The following is an 8,286-nucleotide window of genomic DNA, read 5'->3' as shown; positions in this document are numbered from 1 at the left end:
TGGAGAACCCGGAATGATGTCCCGTCCCCTCTCAGTCCCGAGAACGAACAACGAACAACACAAAAAGCACAAACAAAGACTTTCCTCCACCAAGATTTGAAAGTATCTTGTCCCCCGATTGGTCCTCTGGTCAGGTGTCAGCCAGGTTCACTGAGCTTCCTAACCCTTTACAGGTAAAAGAGACATTAACCCTTAACTATCTGTTTATGACAGCCAGGAAGCAGGAGTGAGAACTTAGCTGGTCTTTGGTATCTTTCCATTTACTTCAGTGGGTTTTGGATCAGCCCCTCAGATACTATTGTGCTTTATTAATAATCCTGCTACAATCAGAGGCAGAAGCCCAAGTCAGGACCAGGGTGGAGGAGAAGGATGGCTGAGTGATTAGGGCACTAGCAAGGGTTCTGTTCCCTGTTCTGCCCCTGCATGAACCTGAGCAAGTCAGTAATCCACCCTGTGCCTCAGTTTCCCATCTGCAGAATGGGGAGTAGCACTACCCCGCTTCCCAGCAGTTATCAGGATAAACACAATAAAGATCATGAGGTGCTCAGAAACTATGGTAATAAGTGCTGTGTAGGTACTGAAGATAGGTAGATAGCTAGGCTGTCCTATTAATATAGAATAAGAGCCAATCTGGATTGCCTTATTGTTCTGTTTGTACAGCACCTGACACAATGAAGTCCTGGTTTATGATTCCAAGGCACTATGGTAAGACAAATAATAATAATAAAAGTAGAGACAGGGTGGAAAGATGAGATCAAACTTATCTGATGAATTCTGGTATTTCTCATCAGATCTTAAGTGCTGACATACTCCACTGATGGACACCAGTAGAAGACATTAGCTAGCTAGATCTCAGCTCCTTAGAGGGATGTGATCAGAGTGAGAAGACCCAGTGGCTGATCAAACAAAGTAGAAGTCCTGGAAAAACACAACGCTGCAGCTTTTGACATGGGAAATGTCAGGAGGCAGGAAAACATGCTTTTCCAATTAATAAACCTTCACATTTCAGAGATGCAAATTTAAATACAAGTGCAAAGAAATGGCCGATGCCATGGACCCCACTGGCAGACAGATGGTTTAGGATTAGATCCCTGGTCTCTCAGATCTAGGTTCCCAGGCCCCCACACTCCTTGCTTGCTTCATTCCCACACCCTTATTTCCCTCTGCTCCCATCCCCTTTGTTCACCATCTCTTTCCTAGGGTTCTTTCTCTGCTCTCAGACCTCTCTCTAACTGCTGAGGGGCCCTTGGCTCTGCCGACTCCCCCTCTCCCTAGTGGTGCTGCTCCTGGGCCCCCATTGTCTCCCAATTCATTCTCTTTGCAACAGTTTTTCTACCCAGCTGCTCCTAGTCCCTCCCTGAATTCCCATCTCTCCTGGCCCTTGTTTCTGCTCCCATGCAGCATGTGCAGCCCATCGCTCGCAGGCAACTCTGCAACAACAAGCCAGCATGTGCACAGCGAAGGAAATGATTTCAGGAAGGAAACTGCGAATTAAAAATCAGGGTGCAGTACTGCAGAAGGGAGTTCAGGAAGGGGACCAGACTGGCATCTTGCAGCTTGGTTGCCTATAGCAAATATTTCTCATAGACTTATCTGTCTACTGTGAAGATAAAATTCAGCTCCAGCTTGAACCTGAGAAGCAGTGTGGTCCAGTAGGCAGGGCATGGGCCTCAGGACTCCTGGTTTCTAGTCCCATGTCTGCCAGTGACCTTGGGCAAGTACCTTCCCCACTCTTCCTTGTCTATTTAGCTCTTTGGGGTAAGGACTATCACTCGCTATGGGCATGTACAGAGAACCTAGCACAGGGGTGGGTAAACTACAACCTGGGGCCTGCATCCGGCCCTCCAGACATTTAGCTCTCATCGGGTAGTAGAGTTTGGGGCTTGCCCTGCTCTGGTGCTCCAACTGGGGAGTGGGGTCAGGGGCTTGCCCCGCTCCACATGGCTCCCAGACGCAGCAGCATGTCCTCCCTCCAGCTCCTACACATGGGGCAGCCAGGGGGCTCCACATGCTGCCCTCACCCCAAGCGCTGACCCCAAAGCTCCCATTGACTGGGAACCATGGTTAATGGGAGCTGCAGAGGCGGCGCCTGCAAACGGGGCAGTGTGCAGAGCCGTCTGGCCGTGCCTCTGCGTAGGAGTCTAAGCGGGGACATGCCATTGCTTCTGGGAGCTGCTTGAGTAAGTGCCGCTGGGAGTCTGCCCCTCTGGCCCTCTCCTGTGCCCCAACCCCTGCCACAGCCCAAGCCCTGATTCTCTCCCACCCTCCGAACCCCTCTGTCCCAGCCTGGAGCAACTTCCTGCACCCCCAACCCCTCATCCCCTCATCCCCGGACCCACCCCAGAGCCCACACCCCCAGCTGGAGCCCTCACCCCATATCCCCTGCACCCCTGCCCCAACCCAAAGCCCCCTCCCGCACACTGAACTCCTCATTTCTGGCCCCACCCCAGAGCCCACCCCCCCTGCCAGGGCCCTCACCCCCTCCTGCACCCCAACCCCCAATATAATGAGCCTTCATGGCCCCCCATACAATTTCCATAACCAGATGTGGCCCTCGGGCAAAAAAGTTTGTCCACCCCGACCTTGCACAATGAGGCTGTGATCTCAATTAGGTCTGTGACAATAGTGCAAAGAATCATAAGTAATCTGAATATATTCCAAATCATCCCTTGAGAAGAAAAGGTGGAGGCAACTCTGAGCTTTAAATCAGACTTTATTTCTCTCTAGAATGAAAGTAAAACAGCAGTACAAATATGCTTTGGTATGAGAAACAGATAACCTTGGTCTGATGGTGTTTAACTCTCTCCATGTTTAAAGATGAAAAAGATGCTAAGAGAAAATGTCCCAGAGGCATCAAAACCCTGTTCCAAATTCCCCCAAATGCTCCTTTACAATAGGTATTTATATATTTATAGAAATATGATGAATATACCTTCATCTATAATAAATATCTTCTCATATCTAACAGTATGTACATGTCATCAAGTATTAGAAACATGTTTTCTTTCATTAAAAGGTGAGACACAGGTTTGGCTCGTGCTTTGAAAATGCTGCTCTGGGAACAGTTGCGTTCCATCATCTGTCACCGCTAACCCAAATGAATCAAGCTTTGGGTGGGTTAGAAAATCACCATTGTGGACTTTGGTGGAGAATCCACTGCTTAGTGTGTTACCGTGTCCCCCCCTGGAGGTGCCAACAGCTATAAGAGCCTGCTACGGCCTCGCAGCTAGCGGAGTGATGCCTTTTGCGCTATGCTTTGGGTGCAGAAGTTCCCGAATATGATCTCTGCTCATGGCTTTGGTGTCAGTGTGCATGGAGCCATGGAGGGATGGAACTCGGGAATCTACCGATTGGGAAGAAGGGATAAGGGAAAGTGAGAGGGACAAGAGATTTTGCTTTTGCTTTGCAAAACATTTGGCATGAAAATGAAACCAGACAGCTCTCTACGTGCACCCACATAGAACGCCCAACTGCTCCGCGGTTCCCTCATGGCAGCCCTGGGGGCTGCAGCCCTGGGTACAAATTATTTCTGCCTTGTCTCATTGCCCATGGAACGTCTTATCTGGGCAGAACCTGGGCACTCCCAGTATCAGCTTTTCAGTTAGTTTGGTGAAAACCAGTCTAGTTTTCTTTTCTTTTTTTTGTTTGTTAAAAAGTTGTGTCCAAAATGTTTCCCTTTTCCCCTCCATAATTTGAGCTGTACATGTGCTCTCCCTGTGTGTGTGTGTGTGTAAAGCACTAGCTTCCATTTTTTAGGCAAAACCCAATTTCCCCCAGGAACTGAGTGCAACTGATCTCCCTCCCCCTCCTTCACCTTTTCCATAAATATGCACCTTTCCTGATGAGGGTTTCCACCTCTGCCTGCTGTCCCCCCTCCGACCGCACCCCAATAGTCAGAGTTTATGCAGTACATCAGCCTGTTTGACTGCATCTTGCTTTTAAGGGTAAGCTGCATACCAGATTTCAGTGACACAAGATAAGTTCATGGAGGCTAGGTCCATCAATGGCTATAGCCAAGATTCTCAGGGACACAACCCCATGCTCTGGGTGTCCCTAAAGCTCTGACTGCCAGAACCCGGGACTGGACGACAAGGGATGGATCACTTGATAAATTGCCCTGTTTTGTTCACTTCCTGTGAAGCATCTGGCACCAGCCGCTCTCGGAAGACAGGATACTGGGCTAGATGGTCTGACCCAGCCTGGCTTTTCTTATGACATTGCCAATCTGTGACAAATGCTCAGACTGAGCTGAGCTAGAAAGGCAGATGACAAATGCCTTAGAAGCACCTGCAATTGCTAGATGATCTCTGGCTATCCCAGGGCCAATCTGTACATTCTTACCTACAAGCTGACCTTATCTTCATTCGTTGGGATGCTGCCATGCACACTTCCACTGTGATTGGCTAGCACTGGCTCTGTAACATCCCCCATCATGCACTGTGATGTTAGGGCATGAGCTAACCTCATGGGTAAACGCATTTAAGTTGTTGTTAGCAAACGGCCCAAGCTGCCCCCAGTCTCGAGATCCAACCTCTCCAACATTTAGGAGGACAAAGAACCCTAGATCTGAGCTGCCCAGATGTTGGCTCTGACTCCAGCCTCAGGCTTTGCCGCTTGGCTCCATCTGGTTATGACTACAGCTTCACTTTCACAGATTGCCTGTGAACTACAGGCAAATGTAATACATCCTCCTTCCACCAAGAATCCCATAGGACACACCCCAGAAAACAGATGCACAGAGCCAGGGAGTCAGCGGGTAAGTTGCACACTTCTAAACACCAACAGCAACAAACACCTCCCTCAAAGCCCTCCAGCCACCCAGCCTGAGGCTTCCCCGTGGATCCCTCACTATGAGGGATCAAGCATTCCTCATCCAACTCAACCTTCTTGAGAGAGACTACACGGTATGCACACAGAGAAGACAGGCGTTTCTGCCTCTGCATCAGCAAAAAAATGTGCCATTGGCCCTTGAAATGCAAAGGAGATGTACAGCCGGCTTTGGCTACAGTTGCTAGAGATGGGCCCCACTGAATTCAAACACCCCTGGGCGGCTGGCCTCTGTCTTTATAATGGGCTCCGCCTAAGCCCCACCTATGAAACATTTCATCTCTGAGGGCATGTCTACACGGCAATGTAAGTCCAGGGCTAGTGGGACTCGAGCCAGCTGACCCATGTTAGGGGACCCTGGGCTTGAGTAGCTACACTGCATGTTAACCAGGCCTGCTAATGGGGGGTAATTGCCCCGGGGCTCGGGGGATTTAAAAGGGCCCAGGGGCCCCTGGCTGCAGGGGCTCTGGGCCCCTTAAAATCACCTGGGCGGACTGCAGGGCTCCTAGGCACCCGGGGCTTGCACTCAGTTTCCAATCTGCCGGGTGGTGCTACCTCTGGCTCTGCCCAGGCCCCGCCCCTACGCCATCCCTTCCCCCAAGGCCCCACCCCCACTCCGCCTCTTCCCACCATGCCCCTTCCCCGCCCAATTCTGCCTCCTTTCCCAAGCACACTGTACCCTTGTTCCTCCCCTCCTCCCCCCAGAGCTCCAGATGTCGCGAAACAGCTGATCCGTGGCAGGCAGTAGGCACAGGGAGGGAGGAGGAGGTGCTGATTGGCAGGGCCCACCAGCGGGCAGGAGGCACTATGGGGAGAGGACTGCCGGTGGATGCTCAGCACCCACCGTTTTTTCCTGTGGGTGCTCCAGCTCCGGAGCACCAATGGAGTTGGCGCCTATGTGCGCAAAAGCAGCTGAGCGGGCATGTGGAAGCCCTGGCTGTGCTGGAAGAACGTGCCCAGCAGTGCAGCCATCAGCTCACTGGGAAAAGCAAAAGGGTCTGGACTCTGGGTCCTGGCTTGAATTGAGACCCTCCAGCCCTGCAGAGTCCTGGGACCCTGGGTCTGAGCCCTGGGTTAGCACAGTTGCAGCGTAGACCCAAAGGGGCTTAGCCTGGAGGCGGGGCTCCAGCCTGGGCTTACATTGCAGTATAGGCTGAAAGGCCACGCCCATGTGCTATAATAAGCTGGACCCAAACCTGGGATCATAATGGCCCTGAGAGCTGGGTCTGAACTTTGTGCTTGAATTCTAAGTTTGGAATGGGCTGAACCACCCCTCAGGTCTAAATCCACCCTCAACTCTGGGCACTTCTGGCCCAGCTGTGGACTTGGGATCTCCCCCGGCCTTTTCTCTGCAGCAAGATGCGTGGATAATGCATCGGCACAGGGAGCACAAAATGGAAGCCTGTTTCCTTGCAGGATTGTTTCCCTCCGTCTGGATTGTTGTTGCAGGGCTGCTCCTGAGCACTGGGCCGTGCACACTCATTTAGACTGGAGTTGCACAGGAGTCCTGGGCTGTGCACGTTTGTTTGCAGAAATAGGGTTTCTGGGACTTGGCTCCTTGTTGTCAATTTTAGTTTAGCAAGTGCACTGAAGCGCAGGGCTGGCGCTTCCATTTAGGCAACCTAGGCGGTCGCCTAGGGCGCCAGGATTTGGGAGGGCAGCAATTCGGCGGCAGGGGGTCCTTCCACGCTCTGGATTGGCAGCAGCAATTCTGCGGCAGGTCCTTCACTCGCTCCGGGACTGGCCACCAAAGTGCCCCGAAGACCGGGAGCACGGAAGGACACCCCCCACCCCGGCCGCAGAATTGCCGGGAGCGTGGAAGGACCCCCGCCTAGGGCGCCAAAAACCCTGGCACCACTCCTGCTGAAGCGTGGCTTGATAGATCTTTAATGCATGTCCTGGACACAGACGTCTCTGTGATGCAGCAGTGACGAGGGCAGCACCCGGCAGAGATCTGAGACAGATTTCTCTTTGCCTTTCTCCCCTTCATATGACTCAGGGAATTTGTTTTGCTTTTGGCCTCCTGTGTTGCCGTACATGGGACAAACAGTCACACGCTGGGATGAAACCTCAGTGGAAGCATCTGTGTCGAAAGAAGAAGCGATGAAGACTGGCCCAATGTGTGGTAAAATGCTGGCACCATTGAAATCAACGGCAAAATGCCCCCTGATGTCAGAAGGGCCAGGATTTCACCCTGGAACTTTTGGAGACATATTATTTGGTGGCGTTTTGAAATGAATCTCGTGGGCAATCTCTCACTCCTAACTCGGGGTGGGGGAGGGGGAGGGCTGATCGTTTGTATTGCCGAACCGTATTATTTTTTTATTGAGGAAAACAAAAGTTTCTCATTTGTGTGATGTATCAAAAATGGCCTATCTGGAGCTGATGGTTTCTGTAATTTGACGTGGCTATTTCACAGTTTTCCTTAGTGAAAAGCTGAGCGATGGAACTGGAAGAAGGAATTGCCCGGATCTGGCAAAACCAGCCATGGGACCTGCATGGTCTCAGCACCCTGGAGGTGGTAGTCACACCTGCCCAACAGCTAGGTTGGCACAAAGGTGCTGGAGGCCTGGGGCAAGCTGCCTTCCAGGGAATTCCCCATGCAAGTGGGCTCCATGCCCAGTGCAGAGCCAGTTCCACCATCTCTACATCACCTCCATGGGAGCCCCAGGATCGGAGCATGTCAGCAGGGGGCGGACAAATGCAAGTGGATGTTTGGCCTGGGGATTCTTATGTCGTGGGTATTTTGTGAGCAATAGGAGCCATTGAGGGAGGGGCACAGGTAGCACACCCTCAGGGCTGTCCTAGCCTGCACTGGGGGCCACAACTGCCCCAAGACTGGGAGAGAGGGAGCCACCTTCCCTCCGTCCCTGAGCCAGCGTCACTGCTGACACAGAGATGTTAATGGGTGCTCCGTGTGCCGAGGGCCCATGGACGGGTGCTGGGCTGTGGTTAGGCAGGGAACCAGCTGTTCGGACCTGCTGGGATATGTTTCCACATTGTCACTTGACTCCTCTTGCTGCCCTGGGCAAGCCACATAACCTCTCTCTGCCCTCACGTTTCCCTTCTGTCAAAGGGGGCGAATGACCCTTCCCCACCCTGGAGTGGGGCTGGCAGGCTCAGCCCCTTAATGTCTGTGAAGCTCTTTGAGTCCTCAGCTGCTAGAAACGTGCAAAGAAAGAAACATAAGGGGAAGGGGAAAAGGCAGGTCAAATTTTGGGCCCTTCTGTCTTTACTGCTGCCTCTTTAAGCCCTGGGCTCACTGGGAGGGGCGAGGTGTCACTGCAGCCCTCACCTTGCTTTGAGATGTGCAGGAGGGTGGTAAATCCTGGACGAGGCTGTGGGCTGCTCCTGGCATCCCCATGGCTTCCTGGCCCGCCAGGGGCCTTTGATCCCATGCCAGAATCTGTCCCTGGTAAGGACTGAACATTATGATTCCCTTCCGCCGCCTGTGGGGTA

This window comes from Gopherus evgoodei, chromosome 3 (genome assembly GCF_007399415.2).
Source record: "Gopherus evgoodei ecotype Sinaloan lineage chromosome 3, rGopEvg1_v1.p, whole genome shotgun sequence".
Lineage (NCBI taxonomy): Eukaryota > Metazoa > Chordata > Testudines > Testudinidae > Gopherus > Gopherus evgoodei.
The sequence above is the reverse complement of the archived record's forward strand: the minus strand, read 5'-3'. Positions refer to the sequence as shown.